Source organism: Cololabis saira, chromosome 23, assembly GCF_033807715.1.
Source record: "Cololabis saira isolate AMF1-May2022 chromosome 23, fColSai1.1, whole genome shotgun sequence".
NCBI lineage: Eukaryota > Metazoa > Chordata > Actinopteri > Beloniformes > Belonidae > Cololabis > Cololabis saira.
This window is the reverse complement of record NC_084609.1, coordinates 34,895,826-34,906,849: the sequence shown is the minus strand read 5'-3', so window position 1 is coordinate 34,906,849 and position 11,024 is coordinate 34,895,826. Positions and strand designations below refer to the sequence as shown.

The 11,024-nt window shown below is 43.6% G+C and overlaps 1 non-coding gene across 1 annotated transcript; it reads right to left on the bottom strand.

Moving 5' to 3' along the window:
• Window positions 1-10,193: 10,193 nt before the first annotated feature.
• On the bottom strand, window positions 10,194-10,275 carry trnas-gcu (transfer RNA serine (anticodon GCU)). The gene has a single exon. It is a non-coding gene; the product is annotated as a tRNA-Ser (tRNA).
• Between the last annotated feature and the right edge of the window lie 749 nt (window positions 10,276-11,024).

The window sequence follows — 11,024 nt, the reverse complement described above, 5'->3', positions numbered from 1 at the left end:
GCTCCCAGGATGCATCCTCACCAGATGGCGGATCCCCCTCATCTGGCCCCTCTTGTTGAAGAGGAGCAGTGGCTCTACTCTTAGCTTCTGTAGGATGGCCAAGCCTCTCATCCTATCCCTAGGGGAGTGCCCGGACACTCTATGGTAGAAACTCATTTCTGCCGCCGGTATCTGCGATCTTGTTCTGTCATTACCCATATCATCTGGAGTCACGGGTAGCTAGGTAGACACATTCTTCTGTCTGCTGCTGGCAGTTGCCATGATCAGCTTCCTTCTTACACCTGAGATATCTTCTACCTGGAGTACAGGTCCAGTCGGTGGTAGAGAGGGTGAAGGGAGAAGGTCACTGGCATCCCTGAAGGGGTACAACCGACCCAGAATCACTATTGACAGCTGCTGAAATGCCATGGTAGACCCAGAACAAACATGAGGACGACCTTAATTTGGTTACAGGCAATAATCTGATTGCTGTTGTCCATCTAAATATAGTTTATGGTCGGGATACTCCACCTACCTTAATGTGATTATCACTTACTGAAAATACAAACTTGATTAGTTTTAAGTTGCTATTTACGTATACATTTCTTACTGCAACTCTTTCCTCCATCTGATTAACCCTGAATTCCAATCTCCCCCTCACAGACTCACACACTTACAGGTGCGCTCCCATGACTTGCGTAAGGGTTCAGGGCTGTCTCATTCCTAAAGTCGTTAAGTGCGCGAGGGCTCCCAGCAGACATTTTGAGCCCTTACTGCTCACTTACTGTAAGTCAGCATCTCTGCAGACTTTTGGAAAGGGAATTACCCACAGTTCATTGCGTTGTGACATAAAAGGAGGTTACCAGGGAGAATGTAAACAAAACAGGGGGCGGAGGAAAAGGAACCATGTGCCACTGCGAGAAGAAAGTTCACCTGTAAATATAAATACATATCCCACTGGTGATTTAAATTCAGAAACTGTTGTCCCGTGAGGATTTTTCAACGGCCCTACTATTTCCTTTACAAACAGGGAGCGACCAACAAACGGAGGGAAGAAAACCAAAAAAAGGACAAATGAAGTTTTGGACTTTCTTCAAGACTAAAGACAAGAAAAGAGGCTGAGGGAGCTGGATGAAAAGGAGGAGGAGAGGGAAAAGAAGAGGGATGACCAGTTATCTAAGTTAATTGACATTTTTGGGAAGATGGTGGACAAAATGTAGTTTTCTTCATCATTTTTTTATTCATAATTTGAGGTTCAATTTCTTTTGTTTTCATTTTATATTAGACTAATCCTCAGCTGAGCTGGTGTTGAATAAACAAGACTTGCTTTTCTTTAATCTGAGTACAGTGTTTGAATTAAGATTCCCTATGTTAACAGAAATGCATACATGTAACATTTCACACACTGAGCAGCAAAGAGGTGAAATGGTGGAGGACGGAGAGGCCATGCTAAGATGCTAACAGAGGCTAACGGACAGAAAATGTATCGGTGATTGGCACTAGCGACGCTGGCGCGGGTTTCCGGGTTCTAAAAACCCAATGTCAACAACATTTCAAAGTAGAGGGCCCCCCCTCTGCCCTAAGGGGCCGCCGCCTCCCCTCACGACGAGGCTCGACTCGCTCGAGGCTTTTATTTTGGCATTACGTGCTCTCTGTGCCTGCAGCATCAAAACATCCGGTAGCGTGCTCACAGTTGAAAAGAAAGTGACGTTGTCACTCAGTTACAAGGAGGGAAAGTTGGAAAAGAAAGAGCGACGATGGGGAAGGCAGAGGCTAAAACCAAACAGAATAAATCAGGAGCACAGAAACGAAAAGAGAGAAAAAAGAGAGATGTCCAGGCTGCTGCTGCCAAGTGTGTCTCAGTGAGCACATTTTTTAAAACGGCGCGGCCGCCTGCACCGCCACACATTGATAACACTGAAAGCAGTGATGATGCAGCCGCAGCCCGCAACGACGTGGAAATGGAGGCGGGGGGGTCGGCGTCGCAGCCCCCGTCTGATGAAGAGGACGCCGCCGTGTCTCCTTGTCCTCCACTTGTCCTCCACAAACAACAACACAAGCCAAGTTGTCCTACAGACCAAATCACTGAACAAGGAGCAGGACTAGGTGAGTGAGACATAATAAATTATTATAGTTTGACTGTTTTTGTATCACGTGAACCCCAGTATCCACGTTTTTTGGGTGTTCTGTTGATTGATTGTTTGCTTATGCGCAAGATGGCGCCGCCTACGGCCGCCACGGTATTTTTTTTTTTTTTTTTTTCTGAATAATGTTTTAGAAGAAATTGCATAGGAACAGACCAGTTTCATGACAGTACAGATTCACTGGTACAAAGTCAATTAAAAAGCTTTACTCTATGCATTACACTTGGTTACATTTTGTTTACATTGAGGAGGGAAAGGCTTTTGCAGAAAATAGCAGCTTGAAAAGCTCTGTGATGTATTGTAAGCTTGTCAAGCTGCTAGCTATAGTTATTAATTATTGTGAACTTGTAGATAAGCTATATTCTTTTTGTAACCAGGAGCTGCTGAAGAGGACACCACCGTGTCCGCCTCCCCTCCACTTGTCGTCCAACAACAACCACCATCAAGACAAACTACTGAACCAGGAGGTGAGGCATAATGAGTTATAGTTTAACTCTGTAACTTTAACCACTTGAGCCCCAGCATCCAAGTTTTTTTCTGGAAAAGGCTTTTGCAGAAAATAGCTGCTTGACAAGCTCTGTGACACATAGTAAGCTTGTCGAGCTGCCATAGCTAGCCTAGGTGTTGTTCAATTCAATTCAATTCAATTCAATTTTATTTATATAGCGTCTAATACAACAGATGTTGTCTCTAGACGCTTTCCAGAGATCCAGAACATGAACATAAACATAAACATAAACATAAACATAAACATAAACATAAACCCCCGAGCAATTATTATATAAACAATGGCAGGTAAAAACTCCCATAGTGGGAGAAAAGCCTTAAGCCAAACATTGGCAAGGAAAAACTCCCCTTTAGGAGGGAAGAAACCTTGAGCAGGACCAGGCTCATAAGGGGGGACCCTCCTGCCGAAGGCCAGACTGGGGGAGTCCGGGACGTCGACAGCACAGAGCAGGCAGGTTGAAGCAGCAGCGGGATGACCAGAGGGGGGGGGGGGGGGGGGGGGCAGGCAGGCGGAAGCAGCAACAGCAGACATCCACGTAGGCAGGTGGAAGAAGCAATGGGATGACCAGAGGGGGGGGAGGGCCGGGAACACAGGCCAGAACGCAGCTCCTGAGGCTCCGGCCTGCAAACATACACAAAAGTGAAAAAAAAAGAGAAAAAAAAAGCTTAGATAATAAGTTATTATTATTTTTTAACCAGGAGCTGCTGTTGAAGAAGAAGAGGAGGAGGTGGTGACAGCGGCAGTCACAGAGATAGTGGCCACAGTGACGGTGGCCACTAGCGGGTACGAAGCAGAGTTTGATATGGACATTAATGACATTGATCAGATCACCTGCACAGGTGATCACGATGACAACCACCAGGCAAGTCTGTCTTCCTCTGAGCCATTATTGGACTTTGCACAACCATACCCCACAGATCCACGTCTTTTTAAAAAGGAGTCGTTCAGCACAGACAAAATCAGAGCTATTGTACAACATGGTCCATGTCAGCCTGGGTTAAAAGATAACTTTTCAGATTTTGTTAAAAATTCATTAAATGACAAGTTTAAGACACACTGGTACAAAAACACGAGTGGCAAATGCAGTGTAGCTAGACACTGGCTGGTGTATTCCCCTCTAGCTGGCAAGATGTTTTGTCATTGTTGTTGGCTTTTTGCCAAAAAAACAGAAAGATCTACTTGGTCTGACCCTGACAAGGGGTTTGATGGTTTCCACAAAGGCATGGATAGAATAAAGCTACATGAAATGTCACCAGCACACCAAGAGGCAGAGAGGAAACTATTCATCACTAAATATCGCATTACAGAGGACAAAACTGTAATCGCAGGACTCATTCAGGCAGAAAGACTAGCTATTGAGAAAAACAGGAAAGTAGTTAAAAGGCTGATGGATATTACTCTCTATTTAGCCAAGCAAGGTATCGCCTTTAGGGCACACAGGGAGTATGCTGGCCTAGGAGCCCCATCTGTTAATGAGGGCAACTTCCTTGAACTTTTAAAACTAATGGCAAGATATGACAATATCCTTGAGAATCACTTAAATGAAAAAAATAAGGTTTACAAATACATACATCCGGACTCTCAAAACGAGATGATCACATGCCTTGCCCGAGAGACACTGCAAATGATTCTTAAAGAAATTAAGGATGCTGTTTTTTACTCTGTCATTGTTGATTCAACAATTGATATTTCAAGGGTGGATCAATTTTCATTGTCCATAAGGTATGTCAATAAGAGTGGTAAAAGTGTTGAGCGATTTATTAAATTTGATGAGCTGTCCAGTGGCAATGCAGAAGCATTCCATGAATTACTAATTAAAGCGCTCCAGGACCTGGGACTTAATGTTACCAAAATGCGAGGGCACGCATACGATGGAGCTAGGACTATGTCTGGTCACATATCAGGCCTTCAAAAAAGAGTGAAAGACTCATGTAGCTCTAAGGCTCTGTATGTGCATTGTTGTGCCCATAACTTAAACCTTATTCTTGTTGATGCTGCGTCATCATGTACAACTGGGAAACTCTTCTTTGGTACTCTTGAAGCATTGTATTGCTTTTTAACATTGAGTTTACCTCGTTACAGAATACTAGAAGAAAAACAGGATAAATTGGTTAAAGACACAGCTTTGACATTGAAAAGTCTCTCTGATACAAGGTGGGCCTCAAGAAAGCAAGCCACTGAAGCGGTACTAAGAAGTATGCCAGCAAATATAGAGGCACTTGATGTAGTAATCAATGAGGATGTCGGCTCAACACCAAAAGCAGCAGCAGATGCACGAGGTCTGCTAGCCACAATTGAGACATTTGAGTTCATGTTCATGCTCAACTTTTGGAACTTTGTTTTAGGGAAAACATTTTGTCTATCAAACTATCTTCAGAAAGAATCAATCGATTTAATCTCTGCACTTGCGCAAATTGACAGCTGCGCACGCACATTTTCGAGTTCAAGCAGGGGAGAGTAAGAAAGAGAAAACGTTTCCATGATGAAGTTGCCACAGACGAGCCTATATCTGACAGTAGAGCACGTTTTAAAGAGCAGACCTTTGAGCACATTCTAAAAGTATTTGACACACAGTTTGAAACACGTTTCACAGACCTTCGAAACACAGTTAGTAAGTTTCAGGTCCTAAATGAAAAGCACTTTTTTGATAAGAATTCCATCCAGAGGATCAATGAATTGGCAGAATTTTATTCAGAGGATCTGGATGCAGAATGTGTTGAGAATGAATATTCCTCATTCAGAGACGTGTACAAACAACTGTTCCCTAGCCCTGATGGAGCAGGGTTTATTACAGCAGAGATTCTGCCCTTTCTAATTGCAAATGACTTGCATGAAGCGTATCCTAACGTTGCAACGTTATATCGTATATTTCTCACTATTCCTACAAGCAGCGCACAGGCTGAGCGCACCTTCAGTCGCCTTAAGCTCATTAAAACCTATCTGCGCTCAACAATGACTGAGAGTCGTCTCTCAGATCTCGCAATGCTTTATGTTGAGAGAGAGGTTACTGCGTCCATTACATTGGATAATGCTATTGAAACATTTGCCAGGATGAAGAAAAGAAAAACTAAGTTCTGAATTGTTTTTCTTCTGAGAGCAATGCTCAAATATTGGCAGTTGGCATAAAATATGCATCTTCTCCTTTTCTCCAATAGCCCTTTTTGATACTGCACTTTAATGTTCATCAATACATCAATCTTATTTTTGGCATCCAGATTTATTATTGTTGGGATTGTAATGGCACCTTAAGTTGTTTTATTGTAATTTTATTGAGTATGTCTTTGTATTGGGACTGAGTTGGGAATGTTTAATGTGAATTTTATTTATATGCTGCTATGTTGGTCAGTCATGTGTTTTTTCTTATTTATTGTATTTATTTATTTTGCCATTTTGTATAAAATACCAGTCTGAGATGGATGTTTGTTTAGCCCTATATGATGCAGTGAGTTGGAACTTGGAGGTCATTGGTATTTTGCTGAATGCAGCAATAAAATGAGGAGGATAATAATTATAATTGTTGTCATGACACTTTCTTTGGCTTTCTCGTTTCTCATTCAGTTTTTACTCCTTATATTGTCTAAAATTGAATAGGGGAATACACAGAGCTTTGCCCTGTTGCACTATTCGAAAAACGAACGAGTGAAGATGGCGCCGTTGTGTGTGGCTGGCCGTCTGCCCCTGTTACTTTTTCTTTGTATTGTCCTGTTTTGGGCGTTTTTTGTCCATAATGTGTCACCGCTACTGGTGTATGATCGTCTGGCCCTTTTAGATATCCGCAATTCTGTGGTCAAGCTACCGATCCAGGACTTTAATGGACAGCCAAAGACGCCGCCGCCGTTGCTGGCGTCTATTCCACCGTGCATATGGCGTTCATCCATCGGGTTGCTACGCAACGGCCGACGCAGGAGACGAGGAAGGAGAGGTGGAGTAGTGTATAGGCTGAGAGCTTACCTGGCCTCGACATCCACCCATAACTATGGTCGTCAACCCGGCTACAGCACGCAAGGCTCCACGGATTACTGCTATCGATGGCTGTTGCCGGCAGTCCCGGAGGCCGGGTATCCGCTCCCCTGTCACCGGCCCGTGAGAATCCACAGACGGGGCTGTGTGTTGGAGAATCTCCGCCCGATCGGTCGTGCCTCCCGACAATCTGACCAGTGTTTAATTCGCATGGCTCTGGTGAACACTCGGTCCATGGCTAATAAGACTTTTATCCTGAACGACTTGTTTGCCTCTTCTTCCCTGGATTTCCTTTTGTTGACGGAAACCTGGCTGAAACCAGGTGACAACAGCGCCTTCTCAGAGCTCCTCCCACCTAGGTGTTCCTTCTTCAGCTCGCCTCGACTTTCGGGTAGAGGGGGCGGGGTTGCTGCTGTGTTTAAGGACAGTTTTAAATGTCGGCTTCTCCACACAGATACTTACTCCAGTTTTGAGCTACAATTATTTGTGTTGGAGTTTGCAAGTCCTGTGTTATGCGCTGTTGTCTATCGCCCTCCCAAATATAATAAGGACTTCATTCATGAGTTTTCTGAGTTTTTAGCAGACTTTCTCCCCAAGTATGACAAACTACTGATTTGTGGGGATTTTAATATTCATGTTTGTTGTGCTCCGGATCAGTTCGCCACTGATTTTAAAAGGCTTTTAGAAACTTTTAATTTAATTCAATTAGTGGACAAACCTACACATCATCTTGGGCATACTCTTGACCTAATTATTTATTCCGGGCTGTCAATCTCCCTTTATGAGATTTCTGAGACTGCCATCTCAGATCATTTCCCCGTTATTTTTGAATTTCTAGCCCCTTCACCAGTCAGCAAGCCTCTCATTCCATCCCGCCAGCGTCGCATCATCACATCTTCTGCAGCTGAAGAATTTTCTGCTGCATTCAGGGACTCTCAGTTTTTTGCGTTGAATGACATGGTCCCCCCTCTTTGTCCAGATGAGTTTCTGTCCTCCTTCCACACCACTTGCTCCGGGATTTTGGACTCTGTGGCCCCTCTAAGGCAAAAAATTGCAAAGCCAAGAACAGAGCCATGGCTAAACGAAACCACACGGGTCGTTAGGCGGCGGTGCAGGCAAGCAGAACGAAAATGGAAAAAGGACAAACTACATGTGTCTCTGGAGATTCTAAGGGACTGTCTTGCTGAGTTTCAGAGAGTTGTGAGGGAGGCAAAATCTCAGTTTCTCTCTGATATCATCTCCAGAAGTGGCCACTGTTCCAGGGTGTTGTTTAGTACAATCAACTCTGTTATAACCCCACCTACCTCTCCTGTGACTGATTTCTCAACTGCTACTTGTGAGAAGTTTCTCAACTTTTTTATTGATAAAGTAAACTCTGTCAGACAGGCTACCAGCAATTATTCGGGTACGGATTTATCTGCTTCCCCGGCCCATTCCGCTGTATTGGACCACTTTCAACTGGTTTCTCTCTCCTCCCTTGCTGACATCATGAAGTCTTTGAAGCCTACTAACTGTCCTCTGGATGTTATTCCGGCCAAAATTTTAAAGAGTTCTTTTAATACTGTTGGGCCCAGTCTTGTGATGCTTATCAATGCCTGTCTTAATTTAGGAGCAGTCCCAGCTGCCTTTAAACATGCCGTGGTTAGGCCCCTTTTAAAGAAAACGCATCTTGACTCCTCAGTTTTGTCAAATTTTAGACCAGTCTCTCATTTGCCTTTTCTGTCTAAGGTTTTAGAAAAAGTTGTTTTTACCCAGTTAAGATCATTTCTGGAGAACAACTCTGTTTTTGAAAAGTTTCAGTCTGGGTTCAGGTCTCGTCACAGCACTGAGTCTGCCTTGTTAAAGGTGCACAATGATATTGCCCTGTCTGTTGATGTCAAGTGCCCTGTTGTCTTAGTGCTGCTAGATCTCACAGCGGCTTTTGATACAGTCGACCACACAGTCCTTCTGTCACGCCTGAAACATTATGTTGGCCTTCACAGCACTGTACTCAAGTGGTTTACGTCATATCTGTCAGATAGAACCTTCTCCGTTATGCTTGGTGATTCCTGCTCCTCCTGTGCCTCCCTCTCATGCGGCGTCCCGCAAGGTTCTATTCTAGGCCCACTTCTTTTTTCATTATATTTGTTGCCACTTGGGTCCATTATAGCCAGACATAACTTATCATTTCATTGTTATGCAGATGATCTACAGATCTATCTGCCACTGAAGCCTAAAGTCACTAGCGCACAAAGCTCCCTGCTGGAATGCATTGCTGACATCAAACAGTGGTTGGCACGCAATTTTTTACATTTAAATGAGGACAAAACGGAGTGCATTTTGTTTGGTGACACAGTGACGGCTGACTTTGGCTCTTTGTCCGGATCTTTTAGTCCCAAAGTTAGGAATTTGGGAGTTATTTTTGATAGCTTTTTAAAATTTGACCGACAAGTGGACAATGTCGTGAGGACAAGTTTTTATCAATTGCGTCTTTTAACCAAAGTCAAAACATTTTTGAGCCGTCACGACATGGAGAGAGCTATCCATGCTCTAGTCAGCTCCAGATTGGACTATTGCAATGCACTTTATGTTGGCATTGCCCAATCCTCTTTTAGCCGTCTTCAGCTGGTACAAAATGCAGCTGCCCGTCTTTTAACGAACACACCCAGACGAGAGCACATCACCCCGGTCCTCTATTCCCTTCACTGGCTGCCTGTTCGTTTTAGAGTTGATTTTAAACTTTTAATGTTTGTTTTTAAAGCTCTTAATGGCCTTGCCCCTCCTTATTTATCGGAGATTTTAACAGTGCATGAGCCTGGCAGAGCTCTGAGGTCCTCCAACCAACGTTTGTTGGAAGTGCCCAGGTCAAGGCAGAAGCGCTGGGGTGACCGAGCCTTTTCAGTTGCCGGCCCCAGGCTCTGGAATAAGCTCCCCTGTGAATTACGCACCATCTCTGACCTTGGCCTTTTTAAATCTAAAATTAAAACTTATTTATTCAGGGTGGCTTTTAATACCCAGTAGTGTGGCGACACTTTTTATACTTGATGTTTTTATATGTTCATATGTTTTATTCTTGTTTTATTTTGTTGTATGTTATGTAAAGCACTTTGGTTCCCCTTGAGGTCGATGTAAGGTGCTATACAAATAAAGTTTACATTACATTACATTACACTATTCACCACCCTGCAGTTATTATTATCCTGTGCTATGCATTCATTGGCTGATCTGGAATGGTCTTTTTTGTTATAATCATTGAAGCTGCTTGTGGCTGTCAATCTGTTTCTAAACGACTTAAAGTCATGCAAAGTTAACCGATCCGACCCGTAAGATCCCAAAAATTTTGCAGTTTAGGCCTCCGCTACGCGGGGGCCCCTTTGGGCTCAGAACCCATAAGGGATTACACCTGCCGACGCCCCTGGTGATTGGTGACAGTGAAAGTTACGGAAGAGAAAATGAGCGAGTGTTGAAATAAAGACAGTAATGTACCAGATATAATGCTATTTTAGCAGAAAACAAGTTTTAGACAAAAAAGTTGGAGAAGATCTGAGCCTGCACGCCGTGCAGCAGCGACAGACCGCAACACCAGGAAGTGACACGTTGCGTTACCCAAAGAGAAGCAAGCACGAAGAGGATGGGATTTGAACCCATGCGTGCAGAGCACAATGGATTAGCAATCCATCGCCTTAACCACTCGGCCACCTCGTCTAGTGCTCATTAATTTGGTCCCTAATCAATTACTGCTAATTTAATTAGGCCTACTCAACTCGTCATCATTCAACTACTCCTTATTAAATAGCCCTCATTCATCTCACCCTTATTTAACTCGTCCTTGCTCATCTAAAACTCATTCAACAAGTCCATACTCAACTAGCCCTCATTCAACTCTTCTTTATTCAATTAGTCCTTACTCAACTAGTCCCAATTCAACGATTACTTGTTTAACTAGCCATTATTCAACTAGTCCTCATTAAACTAGTCATCAATGATGCAGTTCAACTAGACATCAATGTGTGCTGTCTACACCTGTTTATATAGTGGTCTCTGTAGTCCAACAACTAACTAGGGGCCTGTACTACGAAGCAAGTTCAACATACCCAGGATATCTTTTCCTTATCCAGATTCATTAACCCGGACAATTGCAATCACGCTAAGCGGTCACACGACGGTGGTTATCAACTCGGTATATCAACCCAGGTTTCTCCAATCTGGATATGAGCGCGTGCACATAAAAGGGGCGGTGTTTTCAGCGCATGACCAATCGCAAGCATGGAGAAGTCCGCTGTCAGAGCCGCTTATTTCAGTAGCGAAGAGCAAACAATAATTTTACGGAAATATGATGAGTATAGGCATATAATACAGGCAAAAAGCAACACAGTTGCAGCTGCAAAATGCAGGAAAGACAGCTGGCAAAAGATCGCTGACTGTATAAATGCGTAAGTTCATAGGGATATAAA